Source organism: Phyllostomus discolor, chromosome 3, assembly GCF_004126475.2.
Source record: "Phyllostomus discolor isolate MPI-MPIP mPhyDis1 chromosome 3, mPhyDis1.pri.v3, whole genome shotgun sequence".
NCBI lineage: Eukaryota > Metazoa > Chordata > Mammalia > Chiroptera > Phyllostomidae > Phyllostomus > Phyllostomus discolor.
The window spans coordinates 57,378,178-57,395,612 of record NC_040905.2 but is presented as its reverse complement, the minus strand read 5'-3'; positions in this window follow the sequence as shown (position 1 = coordinate 57,395,612).

The window sequence follows — 17,435 nt, the reverse complement described above, 5'->3', positions numbered from 1 at the left end:
GTTTCACTTTTAGATTTCTGAGGAAATTCCACACTGTTTTCCAAAGTGGCTGCACCAGTCTGCATTCCCACCAACAGTTCACTAGAGTTCCATTTTCTCCACATTCTTCCTAATATTTGTTTATTAACTTGTTAATGATGGATATTCTGACCTGTTTGAGGTGGTATCTCATTGTGGTTTTAATTTGTATCTTTCTGATGGCTAGTGATTTTGAGCATCCTTTCATATGTCTATGGGCTCTCTGTATGTCCTACTTGGAGAAGTGTCTGTTCAGGTCTTTTGCCCATTTTTAATTGAATTGTTTGTCCTCCTGCTATTGAGCCATATGAGTTCTTTATGTATTTTGGAGATCAAACCCTTGTCCAAGGTATCATCAGCAAATATGTGGGAATACCATAAGGAGAAGAAGAGGAACAAGGCACAGAAAACCTGTTTGAAAAAGTAATGACAGAAAAATTCCCTAACCTGAGGAGGTAAAAAGTCACACAAGTCCAGGAAGCACGGAGGGTCCCAATAAAGATGAATCCTAAGAGGCCATTCCAAGAACATCATAATACAGGTGTCAAAATTTAAAGACAAAGGGAGAATATTAAAAGCAGCAAGAGAGAAACAGCTAGTAACATACAAGGCAGCCCCAATAAAATCAGTTTCCAGCTGATTACTCAGTAGAAACAGTACAAATCAGAAAGGAATGGAAAGAAATATTCCAAGTAATGAAAAGCAAAGGCCTGCTACCAAGACTACTCTACCCAGCAAGGCTCTCATTTAAAATGGAAGGCCAAATAAGGAGCTTCCCAGACAAAAAAAATAAGAAAGAAAAAAAAAAGCTTAAAAGAACACATCTCTGCCAAACCAGCATTACAAGAGATGTTAGAGGGATTACTTTAAGAAGATGAAGAAAAAGACAGAGGAACACAAGAACAAAGGGACAAAATGACAATGAATAAGTACCTATCAATAATAACCTTAAACGTAAATGGATTGAATACCCCAATCAAAAGATACAGAAGATTTTAAATATGTTACATTGATTAAACAAAGTAAGGAAATTTTTACCATAAAAAATAATTGGGTAATGAATGAAGAGTGAGTTGATATCTAGGACATTGATATTTTAGAGAAATAAGTCACCATTTCAAGATCAATATAGTATATAACCTATGACAGATAATATTCTGAGGTAATCCCACTTTAATATGTATAGCAGGGTGTTAAAATAGGACTCTTGCCTTCTTCATTTTGGCTGAAGCATGAAGATGTTGGGAGCTACAGTCAACAATGGATTATGAGAGGGACCCCCCCATCTGAGAACCAGAGAGATGACTGAAACACACGTTGTGGAACCAGAAAGCAGGATTTTGTGAGGAGAGTGTTAGAGAGACTACTAAGTGCTGTGGGAATCACCCCTCCTCAGCTCAGAAGTGATTGGAATCTTGTGAGAGATGTGTAGCTTAGAGTACTAGATGCATGGTCCTTACAGCTGGGAATGGAGTAGACCAGCGTTTGACTCACACCTAAGTTAAACCATCCTTTAAGGGAAAAGAACTGCATCTGGAAAGTTTCTGTATGTGCCTCTCTTGGGGCCCAAAGAAGCATGCATTGTAGCTATGTGGAAAACTCAGTAGGAACGTTAGCTTGAAGTCTTTAAAACATGGCACTCTGCAAAAAAAAAGTCAGTGTTTCAGGGTGAGGGGACCACAGAGTAATAGAATTGAGAGGTATGTCAGTGTGAGGTGAGCAGCCACAAAGGGATCAGGAGTATCCAGCCACAGGTAAGGCACTGCCTTGGACAAGGGAATTGCATTTGCAGATGCCCAGCATGAAGTGTCCAAAGAATCTGTAAAAGCACCCATGAGAGAATGAATCTTTCAGGCCCAAAGAAAAAGGTACCTTTTCATGAGAATCAAGTAAGAGCCTTCTCATTCCTTCTATTTCTCTTCCCTTCCGCCACACATTTGACCCTGGAAGATCAAGAAACAGTAGCTATTGAGAAAGAGAAAAAGAAAAAAAGTGAGGGAAAGAGAAAGTGAGGGAAAGAGAGAAGAAATAGACCATATTTTATTCTTGAACATAGGCTGCCTATCTATCTGCTGCCGGCCTCAGTGGGGAGAGTCTTATTCATAAATGAAGTTTAAAGGGTCAATTAATGTATTGGATTAAATATTATAATTTCTGAATGAAGGAAAATTACCATAAGAATTTATCATCAAAAAAAGACTAAAAAATCATGGAGCCTGCCTTTAACTCAATGACGGGGTAAACCTTCCCAGTGATCATGTTTAAAAAGACAGAGAAAGACTGAAATCATAGCAATAAGTTTTATGAGCCATGAGTACTTTTTCACACTATTGTCTCTAGAGGAAAAAAACATTGATCCTTTATTGAAGAGATAGGCCTTTGGACTAAAAGATCATGAGCTTCAGAATTTGTTTTGTTTTAAAAATTCCTGTTTTAAAAATTCTTGATCTGCTATTTCTTAGCTATTAACTAGAACAATTTACTTAACTTCTCTGAACTTCATCTGTAAAATGGAACCAATAATACTTAACCCTGAAGGTGTGGGAAGTTCCAGAGTTATACTGAAGAAACATTTTTTCTACCCTTTTACTCCCCTTTTTAGATAAAATCTGTATCTCTTTAGATAAAATCTGAAGTATATTTAAAAATATATTTCATGATAAGTATGTTGTAGATGTTGGGGATATACAAAAAAAAACTCCCAGAAGGCTTTGATACTATTTGTAATATTGTAAATTTCTTGAATTTGAGGAGTTAACAATGAACATCACAAAACATAATAGTCAGTGGGGACTATCCTCTAAGAGATTGATCACTGACGTGGGTTACTAAGGGCAGTTGTCTCCTTTTTCTCTTGCTGCTTTTAAGATTCTCTGTTATCTTTAATCATGGGTAATGTAATTATGATGTGCCTTGGTGTGTGCTGCCTTGGGTCTGACAGTTACCTACAAAGGAGTTCCCATAAGACTATCAGCTGATTTCTCAAAAGAAATTTTGCAGGCAAGAAGGGGCTGGAAAGAAGTATTCAGTCATGAAAGGCAAGGACCTACACCCAAGATTACTCTGTCCACCAAAGCTATCATTTAGTATAGAAGGGCAGATAAAGTGCTTCCCAGATAAGGTCAAGTTAAAGCAATTCCTCATTACCACGTCCTTATTATATGAAATGTTAAAGGGACTTATATAAAAAAAGAAGAAGATCAAAACTATGAACAGTAAAATGACAACAGACTCACAACTATCAACATCTGAACCTAAAAAGCAAAAACAAAAACAAAAACTAAGCAGACAACTAGAACAGGAACAGAATCACAGAATGGAGATCACATGGAGGGTATTCAGTAGGAAAGGGGACAATGGGGGAAAAGGTACAGGGAATAGGAAGCATAAATTGTAGGTACAAAATAGACAGGGGGAAGTTAAGAATAGTATAGGAAGTGGAGAAACCAAAGAACTTATATGTACAACCCATGGACATGAACTAAGTGGGGGCAATGCTGGTGGGAGGAGAGTGCAGGGTGGAGGAGAATAAAGGAAAGAAAAAAATGGGACCACTGAAATAGCATAATCAATAAAACATATTTAAAAAAAGGTACTGGTGAGGTGAGTTGGTCAAGTCTATATGGATAAAGTCAGACTTAAATTGGATGTAATAGGATTATAACACAACAGTCAGGTACAATACTCACCACTTACCCTTGGTGTCAGTAGGCAGCGAGGTCAGCCTTGGTCTGCAAATATTAAGTTTCCCCTACCATCAACATCTTCTCCCTCTGACATCTAACCATGGACATCATCATGGATCAGTGATCTAAGATTATCTGAATCAGATGATCCTCCTTCTGACATATTGCTAGAGGGTCATAGTAACCTAACACTATGCCAAACTTCCTGTCATTCACCTTGCTTCATCTCATCATGTAGGCACTTTGTCATCTCACATGGCAAGAAGGGTGAGTGTAGTACAATAAGATATTCTGAAAGAGATATCACATTCATATAATTATTATTACAGTATATTATGATACTATATATATATATATATATATATATATATATATATATATATATATATATGGCTTGGTACTATTTGTGGTTTCAGGCATCCACTAAGGTCTTGGAACATTTCCCCAGTGGATGAGAGGGGAGTGCTATATGGAACAAAACCTATAAATATTTCCAGGTAGAAAAAAATAGCATGAGCAAAAGTGGAAATGGACAAAGTGTAACTAGGGGACAATGAACTGGTATCTGTGGTGGAGCAGAGGACTTGCATAGGTTTTGGAATCTGGTTGTTGGAGAAGGAAAGAAGCCAATTAATGGAAGATACTTATCAACTGAACACTTTTGCTTGGTACAGCACCATAATCAAGGTGAAGACACTCAGAGTTTGGGTGGGGAAAAAGGCATTGCTTGAAGAGATTAATCATGTTTATTTCATAAAATTGGTTAGCTGGGGAAGACACTAGGAACAGTGAAACCGTTTACAGGCTATTACAATAGCTAAATCATGAAGATGCTAAACTTTCAAGGTAATAGCTGTGAGACTGGAAAGAAAGGGATGAAATACAATGAGAAAAGAATGGACAGAATTCATAAAACATTTGTAATTTCAGATATTACACATAGAAAAGTCTCTATGTACCCAGCTGTACCCAATTGAATTTTCCCTGGTGTTGGAAATATTCTCTATATTTTATAATATGCTAGCCATTAGCCACATGTGGCTACTGATCACTTGCTAGTGAGACTGAGGAATGTAAAATTTAATTCGATGTTAATTATTTTAAATTTAAATTCAAATAGACCCATGTGGCTAATGTTTACATTCTGAGACACTGCAACATCTCTTCCACAGTGAATTGCAACATTAACACCTGAGTTGATAATTGGATATTTTGAGTATTGCATCGGCAGTGTTGCCAACTAGTGAGTGATTTCAGTTTGGCACTATTGCTCACTTTGGCAATTAGTGCAATAATTTTGATATTTTTTCTTTTCTTTGCTGTTAATATTTTATTTTATTTTATTTTTTATCATTTTGTTTTATTTTATTTTATTCTATTTTAATTGTTGTTCAAGTACAGTTTTCTGTCTTTTACCCCCACCCTAGCCCATCTTCCTAGTCCTCCCCACCTTCCTCCCATTTCCATTCTCCCCCAGTTTTTGTCCATGTGTCCTTTATACTTGTTCCTGTAAGCCTTTTCCCCTGAAATTCCCTCTCTTTTCCCCTCTGGTCACTGTTGGCTTGTTCTTTATTTCAGTGTCTTTAGTTATATTTTGCTTATTTTTTTGTTTTATTCTTTAGGTTCCTGTTAAAGGTGAGCTCATATGGTATTTGTCTTTCACTGCCTGGCTTATTTTGCTTAGCATACTGCTTTCCAGTTCCATCCATGCTGTTGTAAAGGGTAGGAGCTCCTTCTTTCTTTCTGCTGCATAGAATTTCATTATGTAAATGTACCATAGTTTTTTGATCCATTCATTTATTGATGGGCACCTAGGTTGCTTCCAGCACTTGGCTATTGTAAATTGTGCTGCTATGAACATTGGGGTACATAGGTTGTTTTCGATTGGTGTTTCAGGGTTCTTAGGATATAATCCTAGCAGTGGAATTGCTGGGTCAAAAGGTAGGTCCATTTTTAGTTTTCTGAGAAAATTTCAAACTGTTTTCCATAGTGGTTGTACCAGTCAAAAAGTCACATGATCATATCAATAGATCCAGAAAAAGCATTTGATAAGGTACAGCACCCATTTTTTATAAAAACACTCAGCAAAGTGGAAATAGAGGGAGCATTCCTCAACACAATAAAGGTCATATATGAAAGACCTACAGCCAACATCATACTCAATGGGCAAAAACTAAAATCTTTTCCACTAAGATCAGAAACAAGACAAGGTTGTTCACTTTTACCACTTCTATTTAACATAGTATTGGAAGTTTTAGCCACAGTGATCAGACAAGAAAAGGAAATAAAAGGCATCCAAATTGGAAAGGAGGAAACGAAACTGTCATTGTTTGCAGATGACATGATTTCAATGTTTTATTGCATTTTTCTCTGTTTCATAGAAATTGAAAAATGTTATTACTAGTCTTAATAAATGTGGGTCTCATACTTTAGGTTCGATTACAGAAAGCATAGGTGGAAATCAATTGTTCTGAAGGTGGTAAAAATTCTGTCTCAAACTGTGGAATCAATTGTGGAGAAAATAAAGATCATATATGATGAGAATATATTGCAAAATGTAATTCTGGGCTTTAATCATAATTATTCTTGTTATTGCAAAATTGTTATTATTGTTATCATCACCATGATCATTATTATTTAGCAACAACTCTTATACATACAATGACATGGAATATTATCATACTTTTCTCATATTCCATTTCTGTTTATAATTTTAACAATGTATTGTATATGAATCTGGGCATTCCTTCAATATATTTCTTTTCACAATATTGAAAGTTAATGCTATTTTATTAAGGAAGAAAATGTGACTGATTTTTCTATAGTTACACAGTGACAGAATTAGATCCAGCTGATTCCTAAATTCTATTTTTGGAATTAGAGAAATATGGGCAAAAAAATCCTCAAACTATCATGCAACAGTCCGTGTTTCAACATTTTAATTTTGTCTTTTTATATCAGGCTTATTTTCTCAGCATTAAAGGTAGACTTCATATATTTGGATCATTAGAGACTTGTTTAATTATAAAAATACAGTGTATTATTATCTTAGTAAGTAACATTTTATGTTAATGAAGTAAAAATTAACTTCTTAAGACTATGTACATTTTCTTATAGAACATAATAGAAAGTTATTATCTATAATGGATATAAAGGTGGTATAATATTTGCAAATCAATAAATGTAATACAACACATAATCAAGAAGACAAAAATCACATGATCATATCAATAGATGCGGGAAAAGCATTTGATAAGGTACAGCACCCATTTATGATAAACACACTCAGCAAAGTAGCAGTAGAAGGAGCATACCCCAACATAATAAAGGTCATATATGAGACACCTACAAGCAATATCATATGCAATGTTCAAAAACTAAAAGTTTCCCACTAAGATCAGATACAAGACAAGTGTGTCTGCTTTTACCACTTTTATTCAACATAGTATTGGAAGTACTAGCCATGGCAGTCAGACAAGAAAAAGAAATAAAAGGGATCCAAATTGGAAAGGCAGAAGTAAAACTATCATTGTTTGCAGGTGACATGATAGTATACATAGAAAACCCTATAGACTCCACCAAAAAATGCCTAACTTAATAAGTGAATTTGGCAAAACAGCAGTATACAAAGTCAACATTCAGAAAATGAAGGTGTTTTTGTACAGCAACAGTGAAATAGCAGAAACATAAATTAGGGAAAAATCCATTTATTATAGCAACAAGAAAAATGAAGTACCTAGGAATAAACTTAACCAAGGATGTAAAAGACCTGTACTCAGAAAACTACAGAACACTGAAGAAAGAAAGAAATTAAGGACGACACAAATAAATGGAAGCATATACTGTGTTCATGGATTGGAAGAATTAACATCATCAAAATGTCCAAACTACTCAAAGCAATTTATAGATTCAATGCAATCTCTATTAAAATACTTGTGATATACTTCACAGATATATAGATCAAATATTTCAAAAACATATATATGGAAACATAAGTGACCCCAAATAACCTCAGCAATTTTGCAAAAGAAGAGCGAAGTAGGAGGGCTCACAATACCTGATATCAAACTATATTACAAGGCTACTATAATAAACACAGTCTGGTACTGGCATAAGAGCAGACACATAGATCAATGGAACAGAATAGAGAGTCCAGAAATAAACCCATGTCTCTATGGTCAATTAATATTCAACAATGGGGCAGGAGCATAAATGGAGTAAACAGCCTCTTCAACAAATGGTGTTGGGAGATCTGGACAGCTACATGTTAAAAAATGAAACTAGACCACCAACTACACCATACACAAAAATAAATTCAAGATGGATAAAAGATTTAAATATAAGTTATGACACCATAAAAGTCCTAGAAGAGGACACAGGCAGGAAAATTTCAGATATCCTACACAGCAATATTTTCACCGATATGTCTCCTAGAGCTATGGATATAAAGGAAAGAATAAACAAATAGGACTTCATCAAATTAAAAAGCTTCTGCACGGCTAAAGAATACACCAGCAAAATGAAAAGGAAACCAGCTGTTTGGGAGAATATATTTGCCAATGATACCTTGGACAAGGGTTTGATTTCCAAAATATATAAAGAACTCACACAACTCCACACCAGGAAGACAAACAATCCAATTAAAAAATAGGCAAAGGACCTGAACAGACTCTTCTCCAAGGAGGACATACAGAGGATCCAGGCACATATGAAAAGATGGTCAACATCACTAGCCATCAGAGAGATGCAAATTAAAACTACAATGAGATACTACTTCACACAGGTCAGAATGGCCATCATAAACAAATCAACAAATAAGAAGTGCTTGTGAGGTGGTGGAGAAAATGGAACCCTAGCAAACTGTTAGAGGGAATGCAGAATGATGTAGCCACTTTGGAAAAGTGTGGAATTTCTTCAAAAAACTAAAAATGAAATTGCCTTTTGACCTGACAATTCCATTGCTGGGATTATACCCTAAAAATCCTGAAGCACCAGTTCAAAAGAACCTATGCACCCTAATGTTCATAGCAGCACAATTTACAATAGCTAAGTGCTGGAGGCAACCAAAGTGCTCATCAGTAAATAAGTGGACTGCAAAACTGTGATACATTTACACAATGGAATACTATGCAGCAGAAAGAAAGAAGGAACTCCTACCTTTCACAACAGCATGGATGGAACTGGAGAGGATTATGCTAAGTGAAATAGGCAAGGTTGTGAAGGACAAATACCATATGATCTCACCTATAAGAAGAACCTAGTGAACAAAACAAACAAGTGAACAAAATAGAACCAGAGGCATGGAAACAAGGAACAAACTCACAGGGACCAGAGGGGAGGGAGGAGGGAGATAATGAGGAAAGAAGGGGAAAGGTCAAGTTAAGGAAGATGTGTAAAGGACCCACAGACAAAGACAACGGTGGGGGGAGAATTGACTGTTGGAGGTGGGGATGGGTAAGGGAGGGAAGAGTAATGGGGGGAAATGGGGACAACTGTAATTGAGCAACAATATTAAAAAGAAAGTTATCGTCTATAAGAAATTTTACTCTTGACAGTGACAATTATTGTTCTCTAGTTTTTTCTGAGATTAAAATGATCTTGTTCTTTAAGTTCATGGAAGGAAGTATAAGACTAATTGTTCTTTGGTTCTAGTCCCAAATTGTTGACAAGGAACCACAAAGCTGCTTGTAAACCTTTCCAAACGATAAGCATCAGTCTTGCGCTGGTTACTCATGCCTCTGAATGTCAGCCAATATCTATATACTCTCATTTGTTAAATTTAACAAATCCTTGAACTCCATGCTTCCCCCAAACTCAATGCAGTATCAGGATTTTGCTTTGTTTGAGAGACTGTATTTTGCCCTGTCTTAGGCTACAATAAATTCCTCTCTATTTCAGACATAGTCGAGTGGTGGTCTCTTCCCTCATCTTTTTCTGCTTTTACTAGGTAAGTGATACCCATGTGCTGTCAGTAACTAAGTGTATTTCTTTGGGGACAGATAACCAGGAACTTATCTAAAATCCTGGCAAAAATATCTGTCTCTCCTTGCCTCCCAGTTTTCCTCCTTCTCCTGGAGATATTCAAAAGGATATGTTGAAAGGTCTATAGAGTAACTGATTACAACTAGATCTTACAAAACTATAAATACTCAATATCTGTCCTTCTTCTTCTGTCTCCTGTTTCTTGGAGTTCCTCTAGTGCCCATGAAGAATGGGATGAATTTTCAAAACATCCAAGGGAATTGAGAGTTTTGAGAGTTTTCCTCTGACCTCAAAAAGGAATTTGTTAAAAATATGATTTTTTTATTATATGCAACACATAAAATTCATATAAATAAGCATTTGGTTATTGATTTAATGTAAATCTCATAGGGTCATATAATTGATCTCTGTTGTAATTTATGTTGCAGAATATTCTTCTGCCATTTGCAGTTCCTAAGGAGAGAGATTCTGGGATGTCATTTCTTCACTTTCCCCTACAACACTGGTGCTGTTTGATAGGAGAACTCATTCATTAATAGTTGTCTGTGAATGACTCCATGGGCATTGTGGCTATTCTCTCAGAGCTACAAAATTCCTGGACCTGCAGAACTAGGAAGAGCAATATGACAGTATTTGGCACACTATAATATCATAAAAAATGCCCAAATTAAAGCCACCAAGTTAAAATTTTGTTAAGAATAAAGGAATAAGATTGCTAATGTGATTCCTCTAAGGGACTAGGAAGGGGTAAGTGGCTTAAAGTGTAAAAATCTTGGTTGGGGAGTTTCTTCAAGTCATGTGTCCCCATGAAATGTAATCAAATTATATTTTATCATTTGTGAATGGATAATGATTACTTCTATAGGAACATGCTTTTAACACATATTTAACATGACATAGGTAAAATAAGCTGGATAGTGACAAGCAGTGGCGTGCTGAAGTCCTCGTGTATTGACTCACCAGACCTAATCTTTATATTCTTAGAAATTTTGCTAGCTAATTGACATCCCATTGGTAGTTTGACCTCTGCCATGATGGGAGTATATACACCAGGAAAATTGACAAATACTACAAATCAAGACTCTCCCCCTACCTTGTTTTGTTAAATTATAGTTATCTTTGTCTGAAGAATGATTGACACCAGTTTACCTCTAGGAGCCCCATGGGCCCCTAAGTAAAAAGGCAATATTCTTATTTCTTTGTGGAAAAGGGCTAACAGGAGACAGGTTTATTTTCTGACTAAACTGAAGTGGAGTTATTTACAAATTCTAAAATGAGATTTAAAGGATTGAGTCCTGATCTAGTCTGCTTTTCTTTCTCTTTTCTTTTTTAAAATATATTTTATTGATTATGTTATTACAGTTGTCCCATTACCCCCCTTCATTCCCCTCCACCCTGCACACCCTCTCCCACCCACATTCCTCCCCTTTAGTTCATGTCCATGTGTCATAAGTTCTTTAACTTCTGCATTTCCCATACTATTCTTGCCCTCCCCCCATCTATTTTCTACCTACCATCTATGTTACTTATTCTCCATACCTTTTCCCCCTTTCTCCTCCTCCCACTTTCCTGTTGCTAACCCTCCATGTGATCTCCGTTTCTGTGGTTCTGTTCCTGTTCTAGTTGTTTGCTTAGTTTGTTTTTGTTTCAGGTGTGATTGTTAATAATTGTGAATTTGCTGTCATTTTACTATACATGTTTTTTATCTTCTTTTTCTTCGATAAGTCCGTTTAACATTTCATAAAATAAGGGCTTAGTGATGATGAATTCTTTTCTTTTTGTGACTCTATGGAGAGACTATAGGTCCATTGGTGTCAGAGGTGGAGGTCTGTTTTGCATAGTGGCCATAGTTTCCATTTTCCATCCCATTGACAAGATGCAAGGGTTTCAATTGATATAATAAGCTCATCAACACTTGTTATTATTTATTTATTTATGACAATAGTCATTCTAACAGGTGAGGTGAAATATTGTTGTGGTTTTAATTTGCATTTCCCTAATGGTTAATGGTGTTGACAACATCTGCATTGGTTTGTTGGCCATTTGTGTGTCTTCTTTTGAAAATATCGATTTAGGTCTTTGTCAATTTTTAATCAGGTTTTTTTTTTCTGTCAGATACATAGTTTGCTATCAGACACATGGTTTACAAATATTTTTTCCATTCAATGGATTGCCTTTCCTTCACTGTTGATTATTTCTTTTTCTGTGCAGCAGTTATTTAGTTTGATGTAGTCCCCTACAATTAAATACAGAACTACCATGTGATACAGGAACTCTACTTCTAGGCATATATCCAAAATAATTGGATTAGTTTCTCAAAGAGATTTATTTGCACTTTCCATGTTGTAACATTATGCACAATAGGTAAAATAAGGAAACAATCCATGTCTGTCAACAGATTAATGGATAAAGGAAATGTGGTATGTACACACCATAGAATATTATTTAGCCTTAAGAAGAAGGAAATTGTATCATTTGTGACAACATGGGTGGATCTGGAAGACATTGTGCTAAGTAAACTAAGTCAGTCACAGGGGGACAAATATAGTATGATTTCACTTATATGAGGAATCCAAAATAGTCAAAGGTATAGAGGCAGAGAGTAGAATGGCAGGGGAGTGAGAAATAGGGAGTTCTTCTTCAATGGGTGTCAAGTTCAAGTTATCCATGGTGAATAAGTGTAGAGATTTGCTGTTTAACATAGTACCTATTGTTAAAAATACAATAGTTTGCATTTAAAAATTTGTTAAGATACTTTTCATACTAAGTGTTCTCATCACAAAAAACAAACCTCCCCTCAACCTCCACCCCCAATAAAAACCAGCAAAGGAATGCAAGGAAAGTTTTGGAAGTGTTGGGTTGGTTTATTACCTTGATTGTAGTGACAGTGTCATGGGTGTAAACATATGTCCAAACTCATCAAATTGTATACATCAAATATGTGTAGTTTTTTGTGCATCAATTATACCTCATTGAAGGTGTAGAGAAAAAAGCAAAAATGTAATGACTACATCTTGATCAACTCATTCTTTCAATCCCCTATCCTAGAATCTTGGTAATTGTTACAAAAGTGAAAAATTCTGGATCTTTGAGCAAACATTACCTTAAGTAATTAAAAAAAACACTTAAATTTTCAGCAGAAATGACCTCTTCTTTTTGCAGGCTAATCTAGAGAGGGTTTCTAGGGGTGTACATGGTATTCTTACCATGGATAAGCATGCAGCGATGGGCTCCTTTGTGTATTGTGTGACCCCTGGCAACTTTGGAGCCAGATTCAATCCAGTTGAACAGCAGTGACTACGAGAAAAATGTTCCTTAGGACTCTGGGAAGTGGGTTGAGGACGCTGCAGTGGGGCTGGCCACTGCAGGGTAGGGATTAGCTACAATTCTGAAGATTGATTTCTATAGGAAAGTAGTGGATTACTGATCAATGTTAATGTTAAATGACCATTTGGATGAATGGGGTTAGACTTTTAAGGTTCTTTTCTTTTTCCTTTTTGGTTTATTGCTATTTTCCAAGGAATTATTTGGACTTAGGTCTAACTTTCTCTTTTAGTTTTTCTTGTTAATATGTTACATTGTTTCCCATCTCCATCTGCACATTAGAATCATGCATGGAGATGATTATCCTAGAATGATTAGATTTAAGAGCAGTTGAGAACCACTGCTCTAGAATACAAATTTTTACTGGAATAAAGATAACTTTAATTTTGTTTCATCATTGAGGAGTTAATTGATTTCTAAATTTGTTGTCCAGCTGTCACATTTTCATATAGTTCTCTTACTTTTTTGTGTACATGAAATGTTTTTGATCAAATGACACCTGCTGGATAGGCTGCTGTTCTGTCCAGGACATCCCTTTTACAGGCTGGAAATCTGAGAGGCAGTTGCCCGAAGCAGAGCTTTGTTTTTCTTGATATAAAAAAAGAACCTGTTGAGACATCAGCACATCTGGGAGAAAACATGCTTTTAAGATTTAGATTGTTATTATTCACTTTGAATAAAAACTATCAAACTTGACATGTATCTTTAAAAGAAAAAAGAATTCTTTTTCTCTGGGTAATAATGAACCTGATTTGGAGAAGAAACCAATTAGGTAGGGAGCCTTAAGGAGTTTTTCTCATTGCCGTTTATCACAGCAAAGGACCTGTGAGGACATTAAGATTGGACCCTTGTCTGTTAACCCCATAAGAGATACAGCTCTTGTTAAACATGGTGGCATTGTTTTTTGCTTTTGTTCTGCTGGCTTATGCTGCCAGTTTGTTGATTAAAAAAAGAATCCTCAAGACATGAAGTTAAATGAATGCCATGTTCTATTGACTGGTATATACCAAGCTGGAGGCAAATTCACATGAGAAAAGTTCTCGACAAAAATATTTCATCTAAGATATTTTCCAGCTGAGTTGCCTCACATTCTGTTCCCACCACATTCTCTGCATTGCATGGTGGAAAAGCTGAGACTTTTAACTTCTGCTGTGCAAAGGACTGGGAACTTGGGCACAGAAAACCAGGTCAATTTTTTTATTGCTGTTTTTCTCCAGGAGTTTAAATCTTTTTATATTGCTTATGTAAGGGAAGAACAAATTTAGGAAGAATTTGCTTTCTTTAAGAAATGTCAACTACTCCAGTTATATATTTTCCATGCTTGTTACTATTGACAAATTATATAGCCAAAAAGATAATTGCCTTGGTAGACCTAATTTGGGTTATACTTGTTGCAAATATAACAACATAAGAAACCTAATATTGTATGTAAGAAAATGTGTATTCATAGCATATGTGCTAATTAACAGAGACCAATATATTTTCTTGAGAGCACATTGCCTAAATTTTGACTGTTATCAATATTGACTATTTATTTCAAGCCGACAATGTATTTGGGTCTCTACAGTAAACATAAAGTTTCTTCCTTAAGTGCTCATCAGCAAAATTACATATTATTCAGCAGGACCACCCAAGTATAAAATGAGCATGTTACGTGATTCTTCTTTATTTCTAACTTAGATCATGAACCATTTGGATCTAAATCCTATCAGCACTTATACAATGGTAAGTGAAATAGATCCCTGCCTATTTACTGAAGAACTTTATTAGGAGACACAAAACTACTTCACCAGGGATTATAGAAGACTTGAGGAAATTTGGGGAGTTTAGAAAATGGTTAACATAGACGAGTTGTTGTTCATTCATAAAATATTTATTGGCCACCAGTTTTGTCAAAGGTACCATAATAGACTATATGTACATATTTTCTTCCTTCCTTTCTTCTCTCCTTTCTTCCTTTTCCTTCCTTCCTTCCTTCCTTCCTTCCTTCCTTCCTTCCTTCCTTCCTTCCTTCCTTCCTTCCTTCCTTCCTTTCTTTCTTTCTTTCTTTCTTTCTTTCTTTCTTTCTTTCTTTCTTTCTTTCTTCTCTCCTTCCTTCCTTCCTTTCTTCCTTTCTTTCTTCCTTTCACTCCTAAGGAGCTCAGAGTCTAGTTGAGGAAATGATATGTTGCAAGGCAAAATAGATTGTGAAAAGTTTCATGCTAAGATTTAATTTACTCCTGGTTCTACTCTCAGCTAGTCATATGACAGTAGGCAGAACATATAGCTTTCTGGGGCTTAGTTTCCACAGTTATAAAATGAGAGTATGAACTACTTTGTTTCCAAGATCTTTTCCAGCCCTTAAAAAACATTATTAAAAGGGAGGTACATTTATATTATCTGGATTTTAATGCACTGAAAACATAGTCACTCTTTAGTAAGAAATTATCATTGAAAAAACCTGACAAAATTTGAGCACATCAGTGAGAGTTAGAGGAGGCTGGCATGTGAATCAGAAGATGTGAGTAATCAGGAGAAAATTCCTACCATGGTTCTCTTTATGCTCCCCCTGAAGCAATCTTCCCCTGTATTCTCCCCTGGTTCTTTCTCATCTCCCAGGTCTTTCTAAAAACAGGTCACCTCTTCTGAGAATCCTTTGCTGAATAACCTATTTACAAAAGTTTCTCCACCCACATCTCTCTATCCCACAGCTTATTTTTTCTCATAGATCTTATTACTACCTACCATTGGAGCATATATGTTGGTTTATATAGTGAATTATCTGCCTCTCTTACTAGAATATATGCTCTATTATGAGGTAAATTTTATTTATGCGTTTCATTGGTGTCCACTAGCATCTAGGATAGTGTCTAGCACATTGATGGGAATTTATATTTATTGACAGAAAGTAAACTATCTTGTAATGATACCACTTTTGAACAATAGCCCTTTATCTTTTTCTACAATATCTTTTTACTTTCAAAAGCATTGCAGTATTTTGCCCTGGCTGGTGTGACTCAGTGGATTGAGTGCTGTACTGTGAAGAAAAGTGTTGCGGGTTTGATTCCCAGTCAGGGCACATGCCTGGGTTGCTGGACAGGTCCCCAGATGGAGGTGTGTGAGAGACAACCACACACTAATGTTTCTCCCCTTTTCTTTCTCCTTCTCTTCCCCTCTCTCTAAAAATAAATAAAATAAGTCTTTAAAAAGAAAGAAGTATTACAGTATGTTTTGCTCGTCTTTGTAGATGAGATTTCATTTTTGTTTATCCCTTCCCTTCCCTTCCCTTCCCTTCCCTTCCCTTCCCTTCCCTTCCCTTCCCTTCCCTTCCCTTCCCTTCCCTTCCCTTCCCTTCCCTTCCCTTCCCTTCCCTTCCCTTCCCTTCCCTTCCCTTCCCTTCCCTTTTGTTTCTTTTGAGATGTGGAAAGGAATTCCTAGTTAAGCAGTTAAGAATTTGGAGCCTTTACTTACCTTTTGCCTAAATATCAAACTAGAAACCTTATGAAATTGGATAGCCTCATGGGTTTTCTGTTTTTCCAAGCTTTATCTAAATAATTTAAGAAACAGTCCTTGCAGATTGTTTCTGTCCTGTTTTTTTTTTTTTTAAAATCTGAATGTACATAGACCAGATATGTATATTTATTTTTACCTTTAAAATTAGTTTTTTGAACTTTGTAGATTATTTGTGTCTGCTCAGGTCAGAACAACAGATTGCACTTTTATTTTTGATCAATTCAAAATAGAGTGTCAGTACAGTGAAAAGCGAACTGTAGCTAAATTTGGTTCCCATCATGAATCATTAGAACACTTAGACAGTCACAATGTCACTGGCTTCCAAAGTTGATGGGAACAGTTGCATAGGATGAGTTAACTCTATAAGGACAATCTCTTTGGAATTCTGTAAAGAAAAAATGGAGTTAAGTTGCTTACATAAAACTTCTCTTCCTTCTAAATAAAGTCTAGAGAAGTCCAAGCAAAATAAAAGAAGTTGGTTGGTTGCTTACATGAATCTAAATTATAAATTTATAGCAAAAGCTAAAATTGAATGAAGTAAGCAAAAAAAAAAAAAGCAATCAGTTATTTTGTAAAGCCTGTGTTTCCAGCCTGACATCAATTTATAGGTTTTTTTTATTGCACCCAATCATATTTATTAGTTCTTGCTTTTTGTCAATTATCATTAGGAAATCAATTTTACTTCCAACAACATAGATGTAGTTATTTGGGTGTTTGTATTTTGATTTCATTAATTAATACAATCATAACAGAAAATATCTTAAACAGATTGGAATAGCAGTTTTAATCTTTGGATATAGGCTATTCTGATTTCTGATAAACCACATATGTTTTGCTTGTCCTGCTCAAAGCAGATGCCATGGACAAAAGTACTTTGTATAATTTGGTGCTATTTGCTATTTGACCCACTGTGGTTTTAATGTGACTCCTGGT